General features: G+C 43.8%; 1 protein-coding gene across 5 annotated transcripts in view; it reads right to left on the reverse strand.

Annotated features, from left to right (window-relative positions):
* Positions 1-27508, reverse strand: part of LOC140185721 (pantothenate kinase 1) — a 102327-nt gene that overhangs the window by 60626 nt on the left and 14193 nt on the right. Inside the window, exon 1 of one of the 5 annotated variants that reach the window (XM_072239293.1) lies at positions 27025-27045. The exons of 3 other annotated variants lie outside the window; for them this stretch is intronic. The gene's annotated coding sequence lies outside the window, so the exon portion shown is untranslated. Of the gene's footprint in view, positions 1-7846; positions 7947-27024; positions 27046-27508 lie in introns of those variants that run through there. One more of the 5 variants, XM_072239294.1, reaches the window with a different exon arrangement.

Raw genomic sequence — 27508 nt, forward strand, 5'->3', positions numbered from 1 at the left:
ATGCCTTATACCCTGCTGGCGATTCTGCATCTGCTGTTGTTAGTGTTCGTCTTGGTGTACATCTCCAATACAAAGCATTCTCATCAGCATTGTACACCTGCTCGGGATTTCATCGGAGACTAACTTGGCGAACTCGTCAATAAACTCTCTGCTGCTGCTTCCTTGTCTGCTGAACGTTTTTCACCACACACTGCACGAAGCTGTCAGCCATGATGCTGCTTGAGCCAATGAAGCCAGCCTTCACTATAGTCACACCCAGAACCTAGTCCTAGTTCTTCATGAAACACATTTGCTTGTTGCTTCACCATATCTCCAGATAGTTCAACACCTTCACTTACACGAAGATTAAACCACATTATCGGCACTTTATCTAACTCCGAATCTCTTCCGTCTTTCATTGTTTTTCTTACGCACATCTGTTTCTTTGCGCCACTATCAGCAAAAAAATGTAGCAGTTTTTCTTCCTGTTGCTTTATATCGTACACTGTGGAAGAGCCAATGTTGTAACATTCGCATAAACTTTTCACCGATACATCATTGTTCAGTTTTTTCAAGAGTTCAACCTTATCTTTAACGGATAATGTGCAGTGTTTTCACTTCACAGCACGAGGTGCATTTCCTTTACTCACTGGGACCATAACTGGGGCTAAAAAAAAGAGCCAATGATATTAATAAATGCAGGAAAACAAGCAGGAATCGCCTGTCTGTGCTTACAAGAGCACACCAACACGTGAACAGATCTAGCGCAACCAAAGCAATGCGCAGCAGATTGGTACAGTGGCCCAGGAAGTTTGAAATTACACTTGCACAGAGAATTTGAAATCAGTGCTAGATTATTGAAGAAACCAGGTTACAGGTAGTCGGATTAGTGAAGGTCGTCTCTCAACCATGTTTCAGTAATGGCTACAACGTCGTAGTTCCATGTACTGATCCGTACTCTAAGCTCATCACCCTTATCCATAATACAGGTTGACTACCGATTTTTTGGAAACTGATGGTTCAGCACCTCTTTTTAATTCGGATGAAATTACTAGACATAGTTTATTGGGCAGCCATCGGATAGAACTGTGTGTAGCACATGCAACATCATATGTGGGAAGACTTATTTTGACAAAATCACGCGACTTTTATTATTTACATTGCACTTGATGGTGGTGGTCCCGATATTTTGTGCTTATTTTATGTATATTTAACCCTAGCTATGGCTTCTAAGGTAAGTGTAAGTACCAGTGGTACTGGCAAATGTAAACGTCAGTCCACATTGATCCAAAAGAAGGTTGAAATGTTGAAAGAATTGGACTAAGGTGTTTCTGTACATAAGCTGTGTGACTTATATGGCATTGGTTTGTCATCGCAATTCTATACAAACAATGATTCGCTAAAACATATGAGCATTAGAAAAACTACAAAAGTTGGTAAGAGCACTGAGCATGTTTGAGTGATGATTGAATGGTTTCACCAGCGTTGGGGTGTTGGAGTCACCTTGTCGGCAACATGACAATGAACCAAGTTAACTTGTTCCATAAAGGACTTAAATTAGAGTGTGCATGCGACTATAGTGAAGGATGGCTTCAAAGGTTTAAGAAGTGCCATGGAATTTCCATTCATAAAGTGTGTGGACAGAAAAGATCTGCAAACTATGAGAGAACTACCAGGTACGTGGATGAACTTGCAGAGCTCATAGCTAATGAAAACCTCAGTCCTGAGCAGGTGTACAATGCAGATGAAACTGCATTACACTAGCGATGCACACCTAGGAAAACATTAGCAACAGAAGATGAAGAAGATCCCACAGGATTCAAACAATCTAAGGACAGAATTAGCATTTTAGGGTGCTCCAACACAGCAGGTACTCACAGATGTATATCACTGGTGATTGGAAAAAATAAATACTTTAGGGCCTTGAAAGGTGTTAACATTTACCCAGCAACATATCACACAAATAACAATGGATGCATTACCACCGATATTATGTTAGAGTGAATTGAAAACTATTTTGTGCCAGAAGCCAGAGCACATTACACATCTGTAGGGTCACCCGAAGATCTCAAAATTCTTCTTATTTTGGATAACTGTTCTGCTCACCCCAAAGCTGAACTCCTGTGTAAGAATAATGTTTTTACTGTGTATTTACCACCAAACTGTACATTGCTTATCCAACGCCAAGACCAAGGAAGACCACACTCTCTAAATGCCAAGTATCCCTCACTTTTCATGAAACTTCTGTTAGATGAGGCGAATACTGGCAACTCTGCACAGACATTTAGTAAAGAAAGACAATGGGGTAACCCGTTGGGGCACCCTTTGAGAGAAGGGTAGTGCAGTCTGATGTGACCAGAATGAACATTAAATTCTCCTGAATGCTATTGGCATCGCTTTGCTTTGGAAATTGAAGTAGAAAACCTCAGTTTATTAAAGAAGAACAACACGTAGCGAAGCAAATATAGCTCCTCCTCATTTAACGAAGGACACTCTTGATGCACCATTTCTGATTTACCTGCCACCCTTGTGCCTCTCGTTGTCATTCTGGAGATGTGCAGCCCTTTCATCCCCCATCTCTTCAGCTCTTCTGCTGTTTTTGTTTGTCTCTGATCCTGGAGACATGCATGCCTCTCCTCCTCTGTCTCTTCTTCTCTCATCTTTTTTTGTCCTGACTCTTTGATCCTGGAGTCGTGTGGCCCTGGCCTCATCCGATTCTTGTTCTCTCTCTCTCCTTGCTGCTTCCCGATTGGCATCATCTTTTGACCATAATGTCCCCCTTCCCTTTCCACGCAGCATAATTAGGCTGACTTTTTTTAACCCTAATGCTGGATAGAAGATACAAAGCACTAACACCAAAGGATGCTGATTATTCTTGATGATGTGGTGGGCACTCTCCTAAATGAACGTGATATAGTCACCACTGGCCTTTGACTGCAGCAAAGGGTTTTATGGGTGTCTCGAAGTACGTTATTACAATAAGATTTAATTATCTCTTATTGATGGGTGGCAGTTAGATCTGTCCCAATCCTGCACATGCTGATGGTGATTAGCAGAATGTGACCCCTCGAAATAGAGCTGCCCTGCCCTTTTGCTCCAGTAGGTGTCGCTGCTGAGGCTGGCCGTGCGCATGCATCGGGCTGTCATGCCCCGACTTCCATGATGGCCGATCGAGTCTCGGGTGAAGGCCAGCCTGTTGATTTTTGGTGAATCAGCAATTTTATACGAATATGTAACCCTGAACTTGCCTGCATTCTGCAAGTTAGCGTATTTTAATTCGATTGAGCCAAAAAAAGTGCCGCTGTAATGCACCGTTTGCGCTAACTGGAGGTCACAAACAGACAAACAGAGCATGAGAGTTTCAGTAGTATATAGATTTAACATGAAGGATGTTCTTAGTTTCATTACCTGAGGGTGGGAGAAGGTAGACCCTTGAACACTAAAGAATGGCTGGCATTAAGTTGTGGCCTGCCTTGATGTTTGAAAATGCGCCTGCAGAAAACCTTGACAATGATTTTACAGGATTTCGTGTACCAAAGGATAAAATAAAGTTGTTGCTCATGACTTGCTTGTGTGCAAAAAATGTTACAGGACCTGCTTTCAAAGATATAGCAAGTAGTCTAAATGAAGAAAATCTACGCGAGTGGATGATTGTCAATGATGAAACACCTGTTGTGCATCACCTTAAGGACTTGGAAACTACAGATAGTGTCCTAAATGCTGACAAAAACACTGCAAGTGATGAAGATGGAGTGATGATGATAAAACTGATGAAACTAAAAGACTTACAGTCGACAAGTTATTTGAATTGTTGGATGATTTAATCAAAGGGTTAGAGAAACTATCTTCGTGATGGAACAAGAGCTAATGAATTTTTATTTGATGCAGGGAACATTACACAGGGAGAGGTCAAAACACATGAAATAACTTCACCTGGATGAAATGTTTCAAAAGGTAACCGAGGAAGCAACATTCATTACAAGCACAGTAATTAATAAATTTGCATTTAAATTTTGTTTAATTAGCATTCCTTTTTAAGCTTCTACAGCCCATTTTTGTCATTATTATTGTGTTACCAAGGGTGCCAGGGTACTCCCAGCATTAAAATATACATACTTTAAATACACATACTTCGATTTTGCCTTTCAATACTTTCCCTGACATCTACCTTCTCGTCCAACCCTTCCCTTACTGACTGGGTCTCCAGTTCCCAGCCCATTGCAAAACTAGTTTAAACTGTCCCGAGCAGCATGTGCAATCCTCCCAGCCAGAATACTGGTTCCCCTCCAGTTCAGGTGCCTCCCGTCTCATCTCGTACAGGTCACCCCTTCCCCAGAAAAGGTTCCAGTGATCAAAGAACTTGAAACCGTGCCCCTGCACCACTGCGTCAGTCTCTCATTCTACCCTGCTATCACCCTACACTAGCCTGTGGCACCAGGAGTAATCCAGAGATTACTACCATGGAGGTCCTTCTCTTCGGCCTCTTTCCTAACTCTATATACTCACAGCGTAGGGCCTCTTCCCCTTTCCTGCCTATGTCATTGGTGTCAATATGCACCATGACCTCTGGCTGTTCAAGCTCCCTGTTCACAATATTCTGCAGCCGCTCCGGTACATCCTGGACCCTAGCACCTGAGAGGCAACACACCATCCTTCCTGGTGTCTCTTTTGTAGCCACAGAATCGCCTTTCTGTCCCTCTAATTTTCCAGTTCGCTATAACTACCACACTACCTGACTTTACCCTTCCCTGTTGAGCCTCAGAGTCGCCAACCTGGCTGCTGCTGCCGTGCAGCTAGGGGTCATCCCTCTCCTCCTGACTCGCAGCAGTATCCACTTGTTGCCAAGGAGACTGGCCACAGGGAAACCCTGCACTAACTCCCTCATCCCCTTACCTCCCTTGGTGAGCATTCACTTACTGTCCAAAGCCTGTACCCTGGGTGTGATCACCTCTACAAAAGATCTATAATATCTTCAGCCTCCCGAATGATCCTGAGTACATCTGACTCCAGCTCCAACTCCTTGACTGGCAATAGTTATTTGGCACAATCTGTGGTTTTGTTTCTTCGAAACTTAAAATAAAACTTGAGTATTTTCAGGTACAAAATTTCAGCACTTCCAGATATTTTGAAAATTATATCTAGCTTTGCACAATTGCAGCAAACTCATCCCAAGGCACAAAACAGAATAATGTAATGATCTAGAGTTTTAGCTAAACAACCAACATTTCTAGTCTGACTTTCAGCCTTCATCCACGGAGCCAGATGGAGGTTCTGGAATCCCAAACAAACCAGTTGATTAAATGTCCTCCAGAGCCCCTGATACTGAGACCCTCAAGAAGTCTGCTTTTCTTGCAAGACTCCTATAGATTTTTCACCTCTTAGGCTGAGAAAACTGCTTACTTATGGTCAACATGCCCACTGAAAGATAGAGGGCGAGGTCGTGGGGGGGGGGGGGGGGAGGATAATAACCAAATTTTTATTTTAAAATTGAGCTGACTTAATTGTATTTAATTGATGTTAATGGTAACATGGTGTTCCTGATGAATCTAGAATTTTTAAAAATGATTTTAAAACTGGATAAATATAATGGACCTTAATCAACTCTCAACCCAGTACTGTTGCAGAGTCTCAACCTGAATGTTGGCCAATTATTTTCCTCCACAGATTGCTTGGTCTTCTGAGTTTGTTTTTCACTCTGCATTTCAGCATCTGCATTTTCTTGTATCGCTTAGTTTTACCAGTTCCACTCTGCAGGGATCTATGTCGCTGACTTTTTGGTGTCAAGCAACATGGAGAAATCCAAGTCAGAGTTGGCAAACTCACAGCAAACTGGTGAGTTTGCATGGCTCGTCAGAACACAAAAGAAACAGGCCAATGTAGCATGGAAGGTGCCACTCAGCCTAATGAGCTGTCTGAAAATAAATCTAATCAGGAACTGAACAACAGTATATTGTATTCAGTCAGCTGCACTGAATTCAGAATTGTTTGTTTAATATGACATGAGCAAAATGAAACACTTGCAATATTATCTTATAACAGTGGGATAGCAGGTAGTATCAAGTTGTTTACATGGTTTCTGTTATTCTAAGCAACATAAAATTATGCTATTTAATTAGTTAATTACCCTTGGTATAGATGGGTGAAGGGAGAATCAGAGAGGAGAGGGGAGAGAGAGGAGTTATTGAGTATGTAAGAGATTACAGGGAGATACATGAAAATCAAACTGATGGAAATGGTTTGAGGGGTGTCATTCTCTTGCTGGCCTGAATGGTCTCCTGCTACAACATTGCTTAATTCAAGCCACTGGCTATTGGATTTACCCTCCTCCAAAAACAATGTACTATAAATTAACAGCACACTGTAGCATACACCATTTTAATTATATCCACGGGTTCCCCCACAATTGTGTAAAGTATCCATTTTTAAAGCACATTTTCTGTCATGCTAAATCACCAGTTATTCATGAAATAACCCTGTTACTAAGAACAGTAACAAGACTTCTGGGATTCCGGGCAATGACAGCCAGAAAAAAATGCTCAGTTCAGTGACAGAGCCTCCGATGGTAGAAAGCTCTCTGGAAAAACGTTATAAAGATGATTCTGCAGTCTGTGGACAGCCTTAGTTTACAGAGGGAGGCCGTTATAACCTCATCTCCATATGACATCAGCTTGAATACTCCAAAAAAAATGTAATTTGTCAAATCTTCCATGTGAAAGGCCCAAAACAAAATGGCACATCAGACCCACGAGCCCAATGTGGAAGAATAAATGGAGTACAGAAATCTTGATAATAGCATGGAAACAATGGAACCAAGACCGCAAATATAAAACAAGGACAATGAAATATTTGAAAAAATATGCACATAGAGAACTCAATTGGTTGCTTCACAGCTTAAGAAATTGCTTGGGGATGAGATAGTAATAAGCATTTTTAGTGTACCAAGAAATTCATACACTGAACCATAAATAGGGAAATAGGGGACAAGGAGCCATGGGAGGTTCTGAACCACACAACAAGAAAACTCTATTACCATCTTACAAATATATTTTAATATCCTGTATATATGTATATACACATATTTTCAGAAGCAATTACTTTTCTAAAATTATGGCTATATATTTTTACTATTTCTGTAGTTTCAACTACTACTTGTTTGTTAGTCATAATGTTAGGAAAGATGTTTACTGTGGTGTATTATTTCAACTTCTGCTTATACTACCAGACATTTTCCAATTTTCACTTCATTGTAAAAATAACCTGTGCTATTGGACTGGTGCAAGGAAGACTAAAATAATACTTTGCAGAGATGCCCCAAAATGTCTGGCATGGAGGGCCAACACCAGGCCCCTCCTCGGTTGGAAGCCCAACCCTTTAGATAGCCCAGGGCCAAATTATAATGCTAAGGCTACCCTAGACACCGCCACTTAACTGCTGGGGCAGCCCACTCCTCTTCAGGACTTCAAAGGTTTCAATGTCAGAGAAATGTATACAATATATATCCTGAAATGTTTTTTCTTCGCAACCATCCATGAAAAACAGTGGAGTGCCCCAAAGGATGAATGAAAGTTAAATATTAGAACCCCAAATTCACCCCCCAGATCCCCTCCCTCCCACGCGTAAGCGGCAGCAAGCAACGATCCGTCCGCCCCCACCAGCAAAAAAAAAGCATCGGCACCTGCCACTGAGCACTCAAGCGTGAGCAAAGCAACAGCAAAGACACAGACTTGCAGTACTCCAAAGACTTCGCGTTTCACCGGGTATTCGACATACCACAGGCTCTCTCTCTCTCTCCCCCCCTAATACGGGAGAAAGAGGTATCCCTGTTTCACATATTTGACTTCCATATCTGTACGGAAATAGAATTTACCTTATAGGCCAGCTGAATCTATTTCAGGTTTTCCCAGCAAACAACAGGAATTCTGCAGATGCTGGAAATTCAAGCAACACACATCAAAGTTGCTGGTGAACGCAGCAGGCCAGGCAGCATCTGTAGGAAGAGGTGCAGTCAACGTTTCAGGCCGAGACCCTTCGTCAGAACTAAGAGTGAGTAAGGGATTTGAAAGTTGGAGGGGGAGGGGGAGATCCAAAATGATAGGAGAAGACAGGAGGGGGAGGGATAGAGCCAAGAGCTGGACAGGTGATAGGCAAAAGGGGATACGAGAGGATCATGGGACAGGAGGTCCGGGAAGAAAGACGGGGGGACCCAGAGGATGGGCAAGAGGTATATTCAGAGGGACAGAGGGACAAAAAGGAGAGTGAGAGAAAGAATGTGTGTATAAAAATAAGTCACAGATGGGGTACGAGGGGAAGGTGGGGCCTTAGCGGAAGTTAGAGAAGTCGATGTTAATGCCATCAGGTTGGAGGCTACCCAGACGAAATATAAGGTGTTGTTCCTCCAACCTGAGTGTGGCTTCATCTTTACAGTAGAGGAGGCCGTGGATAGACATGTCAGAATGGGAATGGGACATGGAATTAAAATGTGTGGCCACTGGGAGATCCTGCTTTCTCTGGCGGACAGAGCGTAGGTGTTCAGCAAAGCGGTCTCCCAGTCTGCGTCAGGTCTCGCCAATATATAAAAGGCCACATCGGGAGCACCGGACGCAGTATATCACCCCAGTCGACTCACAGGTGAAGTGTTGCCTCACCTGGAAGGACTGTTTGGGGCCCTGAATGGTGGTAAGGGAGGAAGTGTAAGGGCATGTGTAGCACTTGTTCCGCTTACACAGGTAAGTGCCAGGAGGGAGATCAGTGGGGAGGGATGGGGGGGACGAATGGACAAGGGTAGGTTTTCCCAGGTGCGCTTAAACAGATACATACATTCCAGGTCAGGAAGTTCCACTCCAGGACCAACCAGACACAGCTACTATTGAGTGCTATGCCTCACCAAAACATGACTTACACCAGGTCCTGCCAAAGGGTCTCTACCCGAAACATCAACTGTACTCTTTTCCATACATGCTGCCTGGCCTGCTGAGTTTCTCCAGCATTTTGTCTGTGTTGCTCGCACCCACTTCACCTGACTGTGCCACACAACCAGAGGCTCCTCAATTCACCAAATGGACTGTAATGCATCCTTGGCAAAGTTAAAGGAAGAAGGATATGCTTCCAAATCAACACCTGTTGATGCACTGATGTAATAATCCTAGTGAGTCCTTGGTCACCCACTTAGATATTCTAACAGTGATGTGTTATCCACAGTGTCCTATAATTAATGCTATAAAGCTAACTTCTGGTACATAAACCTTCCAACTATACACATACCAGTAATTTGATATGCTAAATGAGATTACCCATCTGGCTTGCACGCTTTCTTGAACTAAGCAACATAGTCAGCGTTGTCTTACACTGCATCTCTTGAGCAGTAATAAACCACGTGTTGTAGGCTAGCATCTGCTTACTACAGATAGAGTGTCTGCTATACCCAGAGCTTGTCTGTAAAACTGCCCTGTAGACAGTGTAACACACAGTGCATTGTTTTAACTTCAAACTGATTACTACTTGCCATTTACATTTTAAGAACTGAAAACAGGCTCCCGCTTATGACCAGGAGCTAAACAACGTCGTTGGAAGTTTACTTGCATATGTTTGGTCTTGACAAGTGGCAGCTGACGTGTTTAGAAAGTGAGCTTGGCAAAATATTGAGACCTCTGACCCAGTAAGAGAACAGATAGCCACCACAGTCCAAGGTGCAACACTCAGTCTAACTGAGTATGTCACCACTGTCATAGACTCCATCAGCAAGTATGTAGAAGGTCATGTACCAAAAAGGACAATCCAGGTGTTTACAAATCAGAAACCATAGATGACCCAGGCAATGCACTCCCTACTGATGTCCATGATTGCTGCATTCAAATCAGGTGACCTTGACCTTTACAAGAAACGGAGATATAACTTCCGTAAAGCTATCAGGCTTGCCAATACCAATTCAAACTGGAGACCCAGTCCAGCCATCACATGACAGGGCTTACACAGTTGAACAAGGTACAAAACAAAGTCAGGTAGCATCCCTTCCTGATGGAACACACTCAATGTATGTTTTAAATGGAATTAAATTTATCCTTTGATCCTCAGCAATTTTTATTGATGCACCACAGAAAGCATCCTATCCGGATGTATCGTGGCTTGGTATGGCAACTGCTCTGCACATAACCGAAAAAGAACTGCAGACATGGCACAGCAGATTTTGGAAATCAGCCTCCCCTCCATGAACTCTGTCCACATTTCTTATTGCTTCGGTAAAGCAGGCAACATAATCAAAGACCCACCCCAACCCAGCCTGGCCTGCTGCATTCACCAGCATTTTTTAATGTGTTGCTTGAATTTCCAGCATCTGCAGATTTCCTCGTGTTTGCAACCCAAACATTATCTCTTCACACCCTGCACCCCACAAATCAAGCAGAAGATATGAAAGCCTAAAAGCATGTACTACCAGAGTCAAGGACAGTTTTTATACCTCAGTTATAGGACTATGGAATGGTTCCCTATAACTTCTGCCATCTCCAAAGGAATCCTATTACTAAACACATCCTTACCCCTCCACAGACAAAATGCTATAGTTACAAAATACACGTGGACTAAGACGTTAACTGTCCTGTGCTATCACCAGTGGGATCATCAATTGATCTGCCACCTGTCTTCAGGAGTTTCGGCCTGCTTATGATCAAGACTCCTTCGAGGTGGTGGGCCAGCAGTGCTAAAGCACCACTTCCCACTGGTGAGCTTAAAAACTTGGCATCTGCCTCTATCAGAGTTGTTGGTCACTTCCATCCAACAGATAGTCTGCTCTTCAGGTGTCTATGCAACTACTGAAGGGTTTGCAAAAGATATATACACTGTCTGCCTATCTGCCCCTCTGGACATACTCTGGACATAGAAGAACTCAGCAGGCAAGGCAGCATCCATGGAAAAGAGTACAGTCAAGGTTTCAGGCCGAGACCCTTCATCAGGATTGCAGAAAAAAATGTATCCCTTCTCTGTTCGCTTCCTGCAGGGACTGACCCTCCACGATTCCCTTGTTCATTCGTCCCTCCCCACCAACCTCCCTCCAGACACTTATCCCTGCCAGGAGCCGAAGTGATACACCTGCACATAAACCTCCTCCCTCACCTCCACTCGGGGTCCCAAACAGTCCTTCCAGATGAGGCAATGTTTCACCTGCGAATCTCTTGGAATCATCTATTGCGTCCTGATACGGTGTCCTCTACACTGGTGAGACCCATCGTAAATTGTGGGACCACTTCACCAAGCACCTGCACACTATCCGCCACAAGCGAGACTTCATGGTGGCCAAACATTTTAAATCTGATTCCCATTCACGTTTCGACCCATGGCCTCCTCTTGTGCCAAGCTGAGACCACCATCCGGGTGGAGTAGCAATATCTGGATACCCTCCAACCTGATGGCATGAATATCGATTTCTCCTTCTGGTGAACAAATCTACCACCTCCTTCCTCTATTCCCCACTCTGACCTTTCAGTTCTTCTCACCTGCCTATTACTTTCCCCTGGGTCCCTTCCTCCTTCCCTTTCACTTACTGTCCACTCTCCTCTCCTATCAGATTCTTCCTTCTCCAGCTCTTGACCTTTCTCACCCACCTGGTTTCACCTATCACCTTCCAATTAGCTTCTGTCTCCTCCCTCCACCTTCTTATTCTGGCATCTTCCTTCTCAGTCCCGAAGAAAGGTCTCGGCCTGAAACATTGACTGTTTACTCTTTTCCACAGAGGCTGCCTGACCTGCTGAGTTCCTCCAGCACTCCGTCTGCAATGCTTTGGATTTCCAGCATCTGCAAACTTCCTCATGATTGCCACTAGATGGAATCTTGACCTCACAATCTACCTCGTTACGACCCTATTGTCTACCTGCACTGTACTTTCTCTGTAACTGTAACACTTTGTTATAATTAATTGATCTGGTATACAAAACTAGGCTTACTGACAATTTTAGTCCCAATTGCCTTGAACTGAAGGACAATTACTTCAATTGCAATATTGTGAAGATTCAGGAGGGTGCATATGGATGAACAGTGGGAAGCTACAAACTATTGGCATATCAATGAGTAATATGTTAGAGCTTCTCTCAATGACTATACTATTAATCAACACTGCCCAGTTGACCAGTGTGAATGAAGGCTACGCTCTGAATCTGAAACAGTACTGAAAAGAATTAATCTACACTGCAAGTGGAACAACGTCACATTCAACACTCACACAATTGTTCAGTCTTTCCTTACTGACAAACTGATAGAAAACTACAGAGCATTTAATTCACAACCTCCCCCCCACCCTCCTCCTCTGCAGTTGAACCCAAAACTAATATGCATATTTGAATTGCACTCTGCGTGGAAAAAGCTGAACAAGTATGGCAAGCACAGAGCATCCTGCATAAAATTGCACAATATGTTTCCCTGCTTGTCAAAGAAACCCCATGGATTCCTCTGCAGATTAGCATAATTTGACTGGCCACATTAAAACAAGAAACTGAATGCCAGATGTAGAAATTCTGCAATTGCTAAACAGATTATTTTCCTCACACAGCTTTCCACACAGCAACATTACTTGCTGATACACTGACACTGAATATAGCAAGGCACATAAGCACAATGACTGAGTAGTTCCATGATTGGATATTGCTATGACCTAGGAGCAGAATTAGGACATTTGGCCCACTGAGCATGTTCCACTATTCAATCATGGCTGATTTATTATCCCTCTCAACTCCATTCTCTCGCCTTCTCTTACAACATGTGATGCTCTTACTAATCAAGAACCTATCAACCTTCACTTCCAATGACTTGGCCTGCACAGCTGTCTGTGGCAATGAATTCCACAGAATTCATGACCCTCTAACTAAAGAAATTCCTTATCCTTGGAATGTCCTTCTATTCTGCCCTGTAGCCCTATACTCCCCCACTAAAGGAAACATTACACGTCCTGTCTGGATCCTTCAATATTCATTAAGTTTCAGTGGAATTCCACCCCCCCCCCCAGCCCCATTCTTCTAAAGTCCAGCAAGTTCAGGCCCAGAGCCAACAAACATTCTTCATACAAAACCCTTTCGTTCTTGGAGACTGAAGAGAGATTTAACAGAGGATTATAAAATTATGAAAAGATAGACTGGGTATACAGAAAGATTATTTTTAACCTCATCAAGGCCAGTTACTCAGGGACACAGATTTAAATAGCAGAAAGTTAACAGGAAGGTTGAGGCCAAGGTATCTCATTCAACAAGCCTTGAGGTGAAAAGGAAGGAACAACTTATACAGTTGCCTCAAACTGCAGTGAAATAAGATCGGCATTTCAATCAAAGCTACACCAAGTCTGGAGAGGTCATTCCAACACTAATTGGTCAAAATCTCAAACAGGAACTACATCTAGTTTTCAGCACAGACACAAGTTTTATTGGTCAATACATGAAATAACATAACTCAATGAAACTGCCCTTCAACATATCACTCTTCAAATATAGCTACAACTAGACAACGGGGTGACCCGTTGGGGCACCCTTTGAGAGAAGGGTAGTGCAGTCTGATGTGACCAGAATGAACATTAAATTCTCCTGAATGCTACTGGCATCACTTTGTTTTGGAAATTGAAGTAGACAACCTCAGTTTATTAAAGAAGAACGACACGTAGCAAAGCAAATATAGCTGCTCCTCATTTAATGAAGGACACTTTTGATGCACCATTTCTGGTTTATCTACCACCCTTGTGCCTCTCGTCGTCATTCTGGAGATGTGCAGCCCTTTCATCCCCCATCTCTTCAGCTCTTCTGCTGTTTTTGTTTGTCTCTGATCCTGGAGACATGCATGCCTCTCCTCCTCTGTCTCTTCTTCTCTCATCTTTTTTTGTCCTGACTCTTTGATCCTGGAGTTGTATGGCCCTGGCCTCATCCGATTCTTGTTCTCCCTCTCTCTCCTTGCTGCTTCCCGATGACGTTTGGCGTCATCTCTTGACCATAATGTCCCCCTTCTCTTTCCATGCAACATAATTAGGCTGACCGTTTTTTTTACCCTAATGCTGGATAGAAGATATGAAGCACTAACACCAAAGGATGCTGATTATTCTTGATGATGTGGTGGGCACTCTCCTAAATGAACTTGATATAGTCACCGCTGGCCTTTGACTGCAGCAAAGGGTTTTATGGGTGTCTCGAAGTATGTTATTACAATAAGATTTAATTATCTCTTATTGATGGGTGGCAATTAGATCTGTCCCAATCCTGCACATGCTGATGGTGATTAGCAGAATGTGACCCCTCGAAATAGAGCTGCCCTGCCCTTTTGCTCCGGTAGGTGTCGCTGCTGAGGCTGGTCGCGCGCATGCGTCGGGCTGTCACGCCCCGATTTCCATGATGGCCGATCGGGTCTCAGGTGAAAGCCAGCCTGTTGATTTTTGGCAAATGAGTAATTTTATACGAACATATAACCCTGAACTTTGCCTGCATTCTGTAAGTTAGCAAATTTTAATTTGATTTAGCCAACGTGCCGTTGTAATGCACCATTTGGACTAATTGGAGGTCACAGACAGACAGAGCATGAGAGTTTTAGTAGTTATATAGATGTTGAAGTACAACAACTCTTTGTAAAGATTCAAAAACAGTTACTACCCCCCAACCGTCAGGCTTTTGAACGGAAGGGGATAACTACACTCACTTGCCCATCCATTGAGATGTTCCCACAACCAATGATCTCACTTTACGGAACCTTTATATTGTTACTTCATGCTCTCGTTATTTATTGCTATTTATTTATATTTGCATTTGCACAGTGTGTTATCTTCTGTACTCCGGTTGAACTTTCATTGATCCTGTTATAGTTACCATTCTGTACATTTGCTGAGTTTGCCCGCAGGAAAGTAAATCTCAGGGATGTGTGTGGTGACATATATATACTCTGATAATAAAATTTACTTTGATCAAAAAACCTTTTAAAATGTTTGGAAGGAAGGAAGGATTATAATTATTTTTTTCTCTCCTAAAATACACAAGCAATGACCTAAGTAAAGCTGCAGGCAGCTTATTCAGCCAAAAAGCATTTATGACATACACTAATCTATAATGGAAAAGTTTATGGATGATTGTAGCACACCATGAGCTACAGATTTATATAATGCAAAGCACATGCAGACAAATCCCCAACTACCGCAATAATTCCACAAACACAGTCTTATTTCATATTGCAGCCTAATCTCTCTGGCACGAAGTTTGCAATTTGCTGTAATTTATCATTTCACCAAAAATCTGAATGAAGCCCACATGGTGGTTTTGAAAAAAGTAGGGATCCAAACTATCACTCCTTACTGACCTGATGAAATTCTGTTGAGTTTAGCAGAACGAAGGGCCTCCATGCCGTGATTTGGAAATCAAGTTGAGAAAAAAGTGACTCAAGTGAAACACTAACATGCTTAGGAAAACTGCTAGTGAATTGGCAAGATGTCAGCTTTATCAAGTGTAATTCGAGATAAAATACAGAGAATATTTGCATTGAAATGTGCTGGAAATGCTTAAGTTTTGGTCTTGGATGAGCAGCAGACAGTGTTAGTGATCTTCAAAAAAGAAAATAATATAAACATGAAGAGCAAGTGGGTCAGTATTTTGAAGAATACAGATGACCCAGGTGTTAAGTAGGAAGTCAGGGCGGGGTGGTTTCCTTCTGAAAAGACTGCAATTTACGGCCAAGATGCATCACCTACCAGAAAAAGGCGCCATTATGCACACTTTGTGCACACATCCTTTGACCTCTTACAGAACCGGGTCCTCCTTCCTCCAGTCAATTCCCCTGAACTCTGCCGACCCATGAATGGGACCACCCTCGGTGATCGACAAAACGCTCAAATCGAGTATGTCCGTGTCTCCTCTCCTCGCCGAAGACGCTCGGGGTCCGTTCCGTCACCCAGCTTACAGCATCACATCTCCTCTCTCTGTCCCCATCCGCCTTCTGCCCAAAGCCCGCGAAAACAATAGTTTACAGACACACAAGAAAGAATAACGTCTATCCCAATTGGTTAGCAAATGAATACAATTCTCGTTATCAGTAATTATAACCCAAACAAGCTGCTAGAGAGAACCACTGTCTCAGCAGTTAACATCACAGAGAAGCCATTTTATTTTTAACACAACAAAGAAGCCATTTTATTAGCCTTACATGCGGATGGCACTGTGTTAACTGCAAGTACGGATGAAGAACTACAAAACTTAATTGATATAGTTGTTGAAGAAACTGCAAAAATGGGTGTATCAATTGCAAAAAGACAGAATGTATGGTGATATCAAAAAAAGGAGAATCTTATCTGCAGGCTGAGAATAAACGGGAAAGACATAAAACAAGTACAGAACTTTTGCTACTTAGGAAGCTGGGTGACATCAGATAGAAGGTGCGACATGGACATCAAAAGAAGAATAGGGATGGCAAAAGACACCTTTACGAGAATGAAGAATATACTGGCCAACACTAAACTAGGCATGACAACCCCTCCCCAGAGCACTGAAGTGTTATGTTTATCCAGTTATGTTATATGGTTCAGAATGTTGGACAATATCTAGTAACATGAGGAAAGGAATTGAAGCAGCAGAGATGTGGTTTTTGAGGAGGATGTAAAGAATATCGTGGATGAAATGAATATCTAATGAGGATGTCATGAACAGAGCAAGCACAAAAAGGGAAATGATGTATGAGATCATGAAAAGGCAACGTAACTTTATTGGGCATGTGATTAGGAAAGAGGAGCTAGAACGCATGGTAATTATGGGAAAGATTGAAGGGAAGAAAGCAAGAGGAAGGCAAAGACAAATGATGATGGAGACAGCAGCCAGAGAACTGGAAATGAATACCAATGAATTGATCCACTTGACCCGAAACATGAGTGTATGGACCATAGCAGTCAAAGCTCAAACTGGGCAAGGCACTGGATGATGATGATGAAACAATTGGGCTGAAAGATCTATGGAGAAACAAGAAACTGCAGATGTTGGAATCTGTAACAAAAAAACAAACTGCTAGCAGATCTCGAGGAAATTGTTGACTTAATGGGTTAAAAGCATGCTTCTGCCCTGATGTGAAGTCTTAACAAGAAATGACAATTCCTTTGATGTTGCACAACCTACTGATTTACTACTGCAGGTTTTCTTTGATATAAAAACTTTGCCATATAATAGCTGCCCACTACTTATTAGCAAATTTACTGAGAAACTATTGAAGAGAAATGCATCTATTGTAGATTAAAACTGTAACTCATTGGCAAAATATTTGGGGTCCATGTGCATTGACGTCGCCGTGGCTATCCCTCGAGGTCGAGGATGATGGTCTTCGTTCTGTTGATCTACTTATGGGCTCTCAAGTGGCTTATGAGTCCAATCTTGGCTTTGAAAGTTCTTCCACATTCAGGACAGGTAGTTCCAGATGACAGATCAGGCTTTGATTGTTGCTGCCTCTCTTTCCATTTTCTTCTCTTTTCTTCTAATTCTGCACATCTGTTGGCTTTGAAAGTTGCTGTTCCTTCTCGGATGATGGCTTGCCAGAGTTTCCTGTCCTTGGCATTGGTTTCCCAATTGTTGATGTCGATGTTACATTTCTTCATGTTGGCTTTTAAGACGTCTTTGAATCTCTTCTGTTGTCCGCCTCTTTTACGTTTGCCTTCTTTAAGCTGGGAGTAGAAGATTTGTTTCAGCAGACGTTCGTCTTTCATCCGAACAACATGACTGCTCCATCTTAGTTGGTTCTTGATGACATAGGGCTACCATGTGGATAGTGCTTCACAGATCAAAGAATGAAAGTAGCTTTCATTTTTAAAGTTCCATTAACATCCCAGGGAAGTTTTGTATAAATAAAATCAAAGAAAATTTGACACCACGTAAGGAAACTGGGTGACAGTCCGGAAGTGCAGTGCAGAATATCTCTGTGGCTATCCCCCTCAAGAACAAGAACTTTCAATGCTGCTGGTGGGGGTGGGGGGGGAGAGAAGGGGGAATGACCTAGCAGAAAAAGGTCACAGCAGTCAGGTCTCTGGCATTGAGTCTGACTCTAAAACTCAGAAGGGAAGGGGGGGGGGGCGGGGAGAAAAGCCGAATTTTAGTGCTGGGGACTCATTGAACAGAGGAGGTTTTGTGGACAAGAATGAGATTCCCAGATGGTATGTTGCCTCCCAGATGCCAGGACATCTTAGATCAAGTCCTCCACATTCTTAAGTCGAAGTGTGAACTGCCAGAGGACATGGTCCATGCAGGTACCAATGGCATAGGTAGGAAGAGTGATGAGATTCTGCAAAGTGAGTTCAGGGGGTTATCTGCTAAGTTAAAGGGACGTATCTCCAGGGTTGTGATCTCAGGACTGCTACCTGTGCCATGTGCTAGTGAGGCCAGAAATAGGAAGATTATACAGTTCAGCACATGGTTAAGGAGCTGGTGTAGGCAGGAGGGCATAAGATTTTTGGATCATTGAGCTCCCTTCCAGGGAAGGTAGCACCAGTACAGAGAGACAGTTTGCACCTGAGGTGGAAGGGAATAAATATCCTAGCGGGAAGGTTTGATAATGCTGCACAGTGTGGTTTAAACTAGAGTTGCAGGGGGATGGGAACCAGAGTGCCAGAAAAGTTAGTGGAGAGGTTGTGGAGACAGGTGTTGGTAAGACCTCAGACAAAGTCAGGAACCAAAAGTTTGAGTATGGTGTGACTAACGTCTTGAGCTGCATATATTTCAATGGAAGAAGAATCATAGGAAAGGCAGATGAGCTCAGGGCACGGATCAATACCTGGAATTATGATATTGTAGCCATAGTGAGACTTGTTTGCAGGAGGGGCAGGACTGGCAGCTCAATATTCCAGCGTTCCGTCGTTTCAGACGAAACACAGTGGGAGGGATTAAAGGAGGGATGGTGTTACCAGTCAGACAAAATATCACAGTAGTCAGGATAAATTGGAGAACTCGTCCAGTGGGGCATTATGGGTGGAACTGAGAAATAAGAAAGGTGTGACCACATTAATGGGGCTATATTACAGACGACACAACAGTCTGAGGGATTTACAGGAACAAATTTGCAGAGAGATCAACGACTGTTGATGGAAACATAAGGTTGTTATAGGAGGTGATTTTAGCTTTATTCATATTGACTGGGACTCCCATACTGTAAAAGGATTAGATGGAATAGAATTTGTCAAATATGTTCTGGGAAGTTTCCTTAGTCAGTATGCAGAAGTCCCAACAAGAGTCTACGATACCTGGTCTGCTATTAGGGAATGAGACAGGGCAGGTAACAGAAGTTTGTGTTGGGGAACAGTTTGAATTGAGTGATCACAATGCCATTTGTTTCAAACTAAATATGGAACAGGATAGGTCTGGTCTGCAGGCTGAGATTCTAAATTGGAGAAAGGGTGATGGTATCAGAAAGGATCTGGCAGACGTGGATTGGAACGGGCTGTTTCCTGGCAAAAGTGTACTTGGTAAGTGGGAGATCTTCTAAAGTGAAATTTTGGAAGTACAAAGTTTGTAGGTGCCAGTCAGAATAAAAGGTAAAGATAATGGATGTAGGGTGAATAAATCCCCAGGGCCTGACAAGGTGAGGCAACTGCAGAAATTGCCAGTGCACCAGCAGAGATATTTAAATTACCCTTAGCGACAGGTTAAATACCAGAGTATTGGAGGATCACCAATGTTGTCCTGCTATACAATAAAAACTCTGAAAGTAAACCAGGAACTTACAACCCAATGAGCCTGACATCAGTAGTGGGTAAGTAATTGGAAGGTATTCTGAGGAACCGGATATACAAGTATTTGGATAGACGTGGACCGATTAAGGATAGTCAGCATGGCTTTGTGTGTGGTAGGTCACGTCTAACCAATATTATACAGTTTTTCGAGGAAGTTACCAGGAAGGTTGATGAAGGCAAGGCAGTGGATGTTGCCTACATGGACTTTGGTAAGGCATTTCGCAAGATCCCACATGGGAAGTTGGTCAAGAAAGTTCGGTCACTCAGTATTCAGGATGAGTTAGTAAATTGGATTAGACGTTGGTTTTGTGGGAGAAGCCAGAGAGTGGTAGATGGCTGTCTCTCCGACTGGAGGCCTATGGCTTGTTGAGTGCCGCAGGGATCAGTGCTGGGTCCATTGATGCTTGTCATCTATATCAACGACCTGGATGATAATGTGGTTTACTGGATCAGCAAATCTGTGGATGACACCAAGATTGGGGGTGTAGTGGACAGCAAGGAAGGCTATCATAGTTTGCAGCAGAATCTAGACCAGCTAGAAAAATAGGCTGAAAAATGGCAGATGGAACTTAATCCAGACAAATGCAAGGTGCTGCACAGGGTAGGTCTACGCAGTGAACGGTAGAGCACTGATGAGTGCGGCAGAACAAAGGTATCTGGGATCACAGGTCCATAATTCATTGCAAGTGGCATCACAGGTAGAGAGGATTGTAAAGGAAACCTTTGGCACATTGGCCTTCATAAATCGAAGTATTGAGTACAGGAGATGGAATGTTAAGTTGAAGTTCTATAAGACACCCATGGGGACTAATTTGGAGTATCGCCGGCAGTTTTAGTCTCCTACCTACAGGAAAGACATAAATAAGTTTGACAGACCAAGAGAAAATTTACAAGGACTTTGCCGGATTCGGAGGACCTGAGTTATAAGGAAAGATTGAATAGGTTAAGACCTACAACACACATAAAAGTTGCTGGTGAACGCAGCAGGCCAGGCAGCATCTCTAGGAAGCGGTGCAGTCGACGTTTCAGGCCGAGACCCTTCGTCAGGACTAATTCAAGGAAGAGTGAGTAAGGGATTTGAAAGTTGGAGGGGGAGGGGGAGATCCAAAATGATAGGAGAAGACAGGAGGGGGAGGGATGGAGCCAAGAGCTGGACAGGTGATTGGCAAAAGGGGATACGAGAGGATCATGGGACAGGAGGTCTGGGAAGAAAGACAAGGGGGGGGGAACCCAGAGGAAGGGCAAGGGGTGTATTCAGAGGGACAGAGGGAGAAAAAGGAGAGTGAGAGAAAGAATGTGTGTATAAAAATAAGTAACAGATGGGGTACGAGGGGGAGGTGGGGCATTAGTGGAAGTTAGAGAAGTCGATGTTCATGCCATCAGGTTGGAGGCTACCCAGATGGAATATAAGGTGTTGTTCCTCCAACCTGAGTGTGGCTTCATCTTTACAGTAGAGGAGGCCGTGGATAGACATGTCAGAATGGGAATGGGATGTGGAATTAAAATGTGTGGCCACTGGGAGATCCTGCTTTCTCTGGCGGACAGAGCGTAGATGTTCAGCAAAGCGGTCTCCCAGTCTGCGTCGGGTCTCGCCAATATATAAAAGGCCACATCGGGAACACCGGACGCAGTATATCACCCCAGCCGACTCACAGGTGAAGTGTTGCCTCACCTGGAAGGACTGTTTGGGGCCCTGAATGGTGGTAAGGGAGCAAGTGTAAGGGCATGTGTAGCACTTGTTCCGCTTACACGGATAAGTGCCAGGAGGGAGATCAGTGGGGAAGGATGGGGGGGACGAATGGACAAGGGAGTTGTGTAGGGAGCGATCCCTGCGGAATACGGGGGGGGGGGGGAGGTAAAGATGTGCTTAGTGGTGGGATCCCGTTGGAGGTGGCGGAAGTTACGGAGAATAATATGTTGGACCCGGAGGCTGGTGGGGTGGTAGGTGAGGACCAGGGGAACCCTATTCCTAGTGGGGTGGCAGGAGGATGGAGTGAGAGCAGATGTACGTGAAATGGGGGAGATGCGTTTAAGAGCAGAGTTGATAGTGGAGGAAGGGAAGCCCCTTTCTTTAAAAAAGGAAGACATCTCCCTTGTCCTAGAATGAAAAGCCTCATCCTGAGAGCAGATGCGGCGGAGACGGAGGAATTGCGAGAAGGGGATGGCGTTTTTGCAAGAGACAGGGTGAGAAGAGGAATAGTCCAGATAGCGGTGAGAGTCAGTAGGCTTATAGTAGACATCAGTGGATAAGCTGTCTCCAGAGACAGAGACAGAAAGATCTAGAAAGGGGAGGGAGGTGTCGGAAATGGACCAGGTAAACTTGAGGGCAGGGTGAAAGTTGGAGGCAAAGTTAATAAAGTCAACGAGTTCTGCATGCGTGCAGGAAGCAGCGCCAATGCAGTCGTCGATGTAGGGAAGGAAACCAGACCTAATCAGTTCCCCTCCACCACCACTCTGCTCCGTCTAGCAGAATTAGTCCTTACTCTTAATAATTTCTCCTTTGGCTCCTCCCACTTCCTCCAAACTAAAGGTGTAGCTATGGGCACCCGTATGGGTCCTAGCTATGCCTGCCTTTTTGTTGGCTTTGTGGAACAATCTATGTTCCGTGCCTATTCTGATATCTGTCCCCCACTTTTCCTTCCCTACATCGACGACTGCATTGGCGCTGCTTCCTGCACGCATGCAGAACTCGTTGACTTTATTAACTTTGCCTCCAACTTTCACCCTGCCCTCAAGTTTACCTGGTCCATTTCCGACACCTCCCTCCCCTTTCTAGATCTTTCTGTCTCTGTCTCTGGAGACAGCTTATCCACTGATGTCTACTATAAGCCTACTGACTCTCACAGCTATCTGGACTATTCCTCTTCTCACCCTGTCTCTTGCAAAAACGCCATCCCCTTCTCGCAATTCCTCCGTCTCCGCCGCATCTGCTCTCAGGATGAGGCTTTTCATTCTAGGACGAGGGAGATGTCTTCCTTTTTTAAAGAAAGGGGCTTCCCTTCCTCCACTATCAACTCTGCTCTTAAACGCATCTCCCCCATTTCACATACATCTGCTCTCACTCCATCCTCCCGCCACCCCACTAGGATTAGGGTTCCCCTGGTCCTCACCTACCACCCTACCAGCCTCCGGGTCCAAAATATTATTCTCCGTAACTTCCGCCACCTCCAACGGGATCCCACCACTAAGCACACCTTTCCCTCCCCCCCCCCCCGCATTCCGCAGGGATCGCTCTCTACGCAACTCCCTTGTCTATTCGCCCCCCCCATCCCTCCCCACTGATCTCCCTCCTGGCACTTACCTGTGTAAGCGGAACAAGTGCTACACATGCCCTTACACTTCCTCCCTTACCACCATTCAGGGCCCCAAACAGTCCTTCCAGGTGAGGCAACACTTCACCTGTGTGTCGGCTGGGGTGATATACTGCGTCCGGTGCTCCCGATGTGGCCTTTTATATATTGGCGAGACCCAACGCAGACTGGGAGACCGCTTTGCTGAACATCTACGCTCTGTCCGCCAGAGAAAGCAGGATCTCCCAGTGGCCACACATTTTAATTCCACATCCCATTCCCATTCTGACATGTCTATCCACGGCCTCCTCTACTGTAAAGATGAAGCCACACTCAGGTTGGAGGAACAACATCTTATATTCCGTCTGGGTAGCCTCCAACCTGATGGCATGAACATCGACTTCTCTAACTTCCGCTAATGCCCCACCTCCCCTTCGTACCCCATCTGTTACTTATTTTTATACACACATTCTTTCTCTCACTCTCCTTTTTCTCCCTCTGTCCCTCTGAATATACCCCTTGCCCATCCTCTGGGTTCCCCCCACCACCCTTGTCTTTCTTCCCGGACCTCCTATCCCATGATCCTCTCGTATCCCTTTTGCCAATCACCTGTCCAGCTCTTGGCTCCATCCCTCCCCCTCCTGTCTTCTCCTATCATTTTGGATCTCCCCCTCCCCCTCCAACTTTCAAATCCCTTACTCACTCTTCCTTCAGTTAGTCCTGACGAAGGGTCTCGGCCTGAAACGTCGACTGCACCGCTTCCTAGAGATGCTGCCTGGCCTGCTGTGTTCACCAGCAACTTTTATGTGTGTTGTTTGAATTTCCAGCATCTGCAGAATTCCTGTTGTATAGGTTAAGACATTATTCCTTGGAACGTAGAAAATTGAGAGATTTGATAAAAGTATATAAAATTATGAGGGGTACAGATAGATTTCAACAATCAAGAGAAATTTGGACAGGCACATAGATGGTAGGGGTATGGAGGTCTCTGGTCTTGGTGCAGGTCGATGGGAATAGACAGTTTAAAGGGTGCAATATGGACTAGATGGGCTGAAGGGTCCATTTCTGTGCTGCTTTCTGTGACTCTATAAGATTCTAGGGCAGGTAGCAAAAACTTCCCATACAATTGAGATTAAAGGGACATCATAAACAGTGATTAAGTGAAAGATGTAGAGATTATTAGGAAGGAAATTCCAGAGCATAGGAGCAAGGTAGCTGTTGGAACCTTTTCCAATGTTGAGTGATGAAAACCAAGGATGCATAAAGTTCCAGGATTGCAAGTACTTGAGAATGTTGGAGGTTGTAGTTTGGCAGCAGGTTCACATAGATCATTTATGCAGAAGGAAGCTCAGCTAAAAATCAAGAACAACATGCACCTGAAAATAATCTTCCAAGTCATCTGGACAATTAGCTCTCTATAAATGCTGCCACTAAGGCAGATTTTACCATACACTTGCAGTAAGTTCAATTTATAGTGGCCGAACTAAACTACCACAGGAAAATGAGGCATCTGTAGGAAATCCATGAAACATGACAACTCCACTGGAGGTCAGGATCAAACCCAAATCTCCGGTAATCCGAGGTAAGAGTTCTACTACATGTGCGGTTCCAGTACTGCCAGCATTTTCAATTTTTATTTCAGATTTCCTGACGTTGCAGCTTGGGATTTCAATCAATCTATTCATCTAGCAATGACATAAGCAAATTATGAATGAGATCAATAGCAGAGTGCAAAGCAATAAACAAAGAAACTCGCACTTTGATAGGGATATAAACTAGATCTCTTGATACACAAAGCTCATACAGTTAGGTTATACCACCTTCCTTTGATAAAGTGACCTAACCTGTATTACAGTAGTAATTTCTGCAAAGACCTTCACAGAATGCTTAACTGTTTATACCTATGACTGTGTGGCTAAGCTCAACTCCAATGCCATATTCAAGTCTGTTGACGACACCACTGTCGTTGGTCAAATCAAAGGTGATGACAGCATGTAGGAGGGAGACTGAAAATCTGACTGAGTGGTGCCACAACAACAACCTCTCACCCAATGTCAGCAAGACCAAGGATCTGATTAGCTGAACATTGACTTCAGGAGGAGGCAACCACAAGTCCATGAGCCAGTGCTCATCAGGGGATCAGAGGTGGAGAGGGTCAGCAACTTGAAATTCCTCAGTGTTATTATTTCAGAAGACCTATCCTTTTCCTGGCATGCAAGTGCAATCACAAAGAAGGCATGGTAGCCTCTCTACTTCCTTAGGAGTCTGGGAAGATTCAGCATGACATCTAAAATGTTGACAAATCTCTATGGATGTGTGGTGAAGAGTATATTGACTGGCTGCATCACAGCCTGGAATGGAAACACCAATGTTCTTGAACTGGAAATCCTACAAAAAGTAGTGGATATGGCTCAGTCTATCACAGGTAAAGCACTCTCCACCACTGGGCACACTTACATGGACCATTGTAGCAGGAAAGCATCATCCATCACCAGGGATCTTCTCTACCTACCCCACAACAGCCGCTCAAGTCATGCCCTCTTCTCACTGTTGCCATCACAAAGGTGGTACAGGAGCCTCTGGACTCACAGCACCAGGTTCAGGAACAGTTATTACCCCTCATCAGGCTCTAGAACCAAAGGGGATAACTTCACTCTACTTCACTTGCCCCATCATTGAAATGTTCCCACTATCTCTGGACTCACTTACAAGTACTTTCCATCTCATGATCTTGATATTTATTGCTATTTTTTATTTCTTTCTTTTTGTATCTGCACAGTTTGTTGTCTTTTGCACAGTGGTTATACACTTAGTAGGTGCAGACTCTCATTGATTCCATTATGGTTATTGGATTTATTGAGTATGCCCACAGGAAAATGAATCTCAGGGTTGTATATGGTGACATATATGTACTTTGATAATAAATTTACTTTCAACTTTGTCCCAGTTGAAAATTCTGTCCCAACAGTCAACAGGGAGTTGAGATGAACCTAAGTTCTTGTTTGTAGTGATAAGCCACTTTCTCCAACTCCAGTTTTCTGCTTCACAGCTTCATCTCCAGCACCAAATGTGCTGATAGATCACATCATCTTAGAAATACAGGCTACGTCCGCACTAGACTGGATCAATCCGTAACCAAAGCTTTCTCTCTTCGTTTTGATCCTCCGTCCATATTGAAACAGCGCTTTCCTCCCCTAAAAACGGAGCTTTTCAGAAACGCTCTCCAGGGTGAATAAATCTGAAAATGCCTAATATCCGGCGCAGTGTGTTTGGGGTAATCATGTGGAGCAGGCCTTTCCAGTCATGCATCCCCCACCCCCAGCAAACCCACAACCCTAAATAACTCTTAACCTCATTACAGGACAATTATCAATGACTAAGTAACCTATAGAAGCCTGGAGGCACACACTCAGCGATTCAGTAACAGCTTCTTCTCTGCCATACAATTTCTAAATGGACCCTGAATCCATGAACATAGCCTCACTACTTTTAATTTGTTTTTGCACTACTTATGTAACATATAGATAAATACTTATTGTAATTCAGTTCTTTTGTATATTTATCATGTATTGCATTGTACTGCTGCTGCAAAATTAACAAATTTCACGATCTATGCCGGTGATATTACACCTCATTTTGACACCTAGTACATCTTTAGACTGTGGGAGGAAATCAGAGCGCCCGGTGAAAGCCCACACATTCCACAGGTGCAGAAACTCCTTACAGAACAGCACCAGAACTGAACTCTGAAATGCCCTGAGTTGCAATAGGTCAGCAAGGCGATTCAGCTCCCTCCTAAAAATTCGCCCCATTTTGACCCTATGACACTATAGCTTCTTTACCATTCCTCCTCGGCAAAGATTGTCACTTCCAGTGTCAAAGAATCGAATGTAGGTCAATTTCATTGTAGAAGTACTGCAGCTGAATTTTCACCAATAACCAATGGCCCCAAATCCTATTCCTGCCCATTGCCCATACTCAAGATTGTCTTCATATATCTTTTCCTTATAAACCCCAATTCAGACCACAAAATTCATCTGTTCCCTCTGAATTTACCTTGTCATATTTCAATCCTCAATCCTTGCACGTAAAGTGTACAACTGTATGGCTGCCCTCCAGCTCCAAGATCGGCATCTGTAATAGCTGCAATTCAAATCCCTTCAATTGAACATACGTCCTTGGCAGGACCAAGAATGTTCTGCCCAGGCATGAAATACCAATGCGTGGTTCCTCCTCATCTTTCCCAACTTCCCGGCTGCATTTTAAGGCAAGCCCTCCATCCACATATCTCAAGGTTCACTGTACAGTTATTATCAAAGTATGTTTCCTGAGATTTGTCTTCTCCAGACAGCCATGAAACAAAGAAAACCATAGCGCCTCTCAAAGAAAAACATCAACACCCCCCAAAACACAAAAGGCAACAAAAACATCATACCCCCACCCCACACGCATAAAAACAAATCGGACAAACGGCAACAAGAATATCAACCCTCCCCCACACGCAGAAAGACATATCACACAAATTGCAACAAGAACATCA

The sequence above is a fragment of the Mobula birostris genome, chromosome 21 (genome assembly GCF_030028105.1).
Source record: "Mobula birostris isolate sMobBir1 chromosome 21, sMobBir1.hap1, whole genome shotgun sequence".
In the NCBI taxonomy this organism is placed as follows: domain Eukaryota; kingdom Metazoa; phylum Chordata; class Chondrichthyes; order Myliobatiformes; family Myliobatidae; genus Mobula; species Mobula birostris.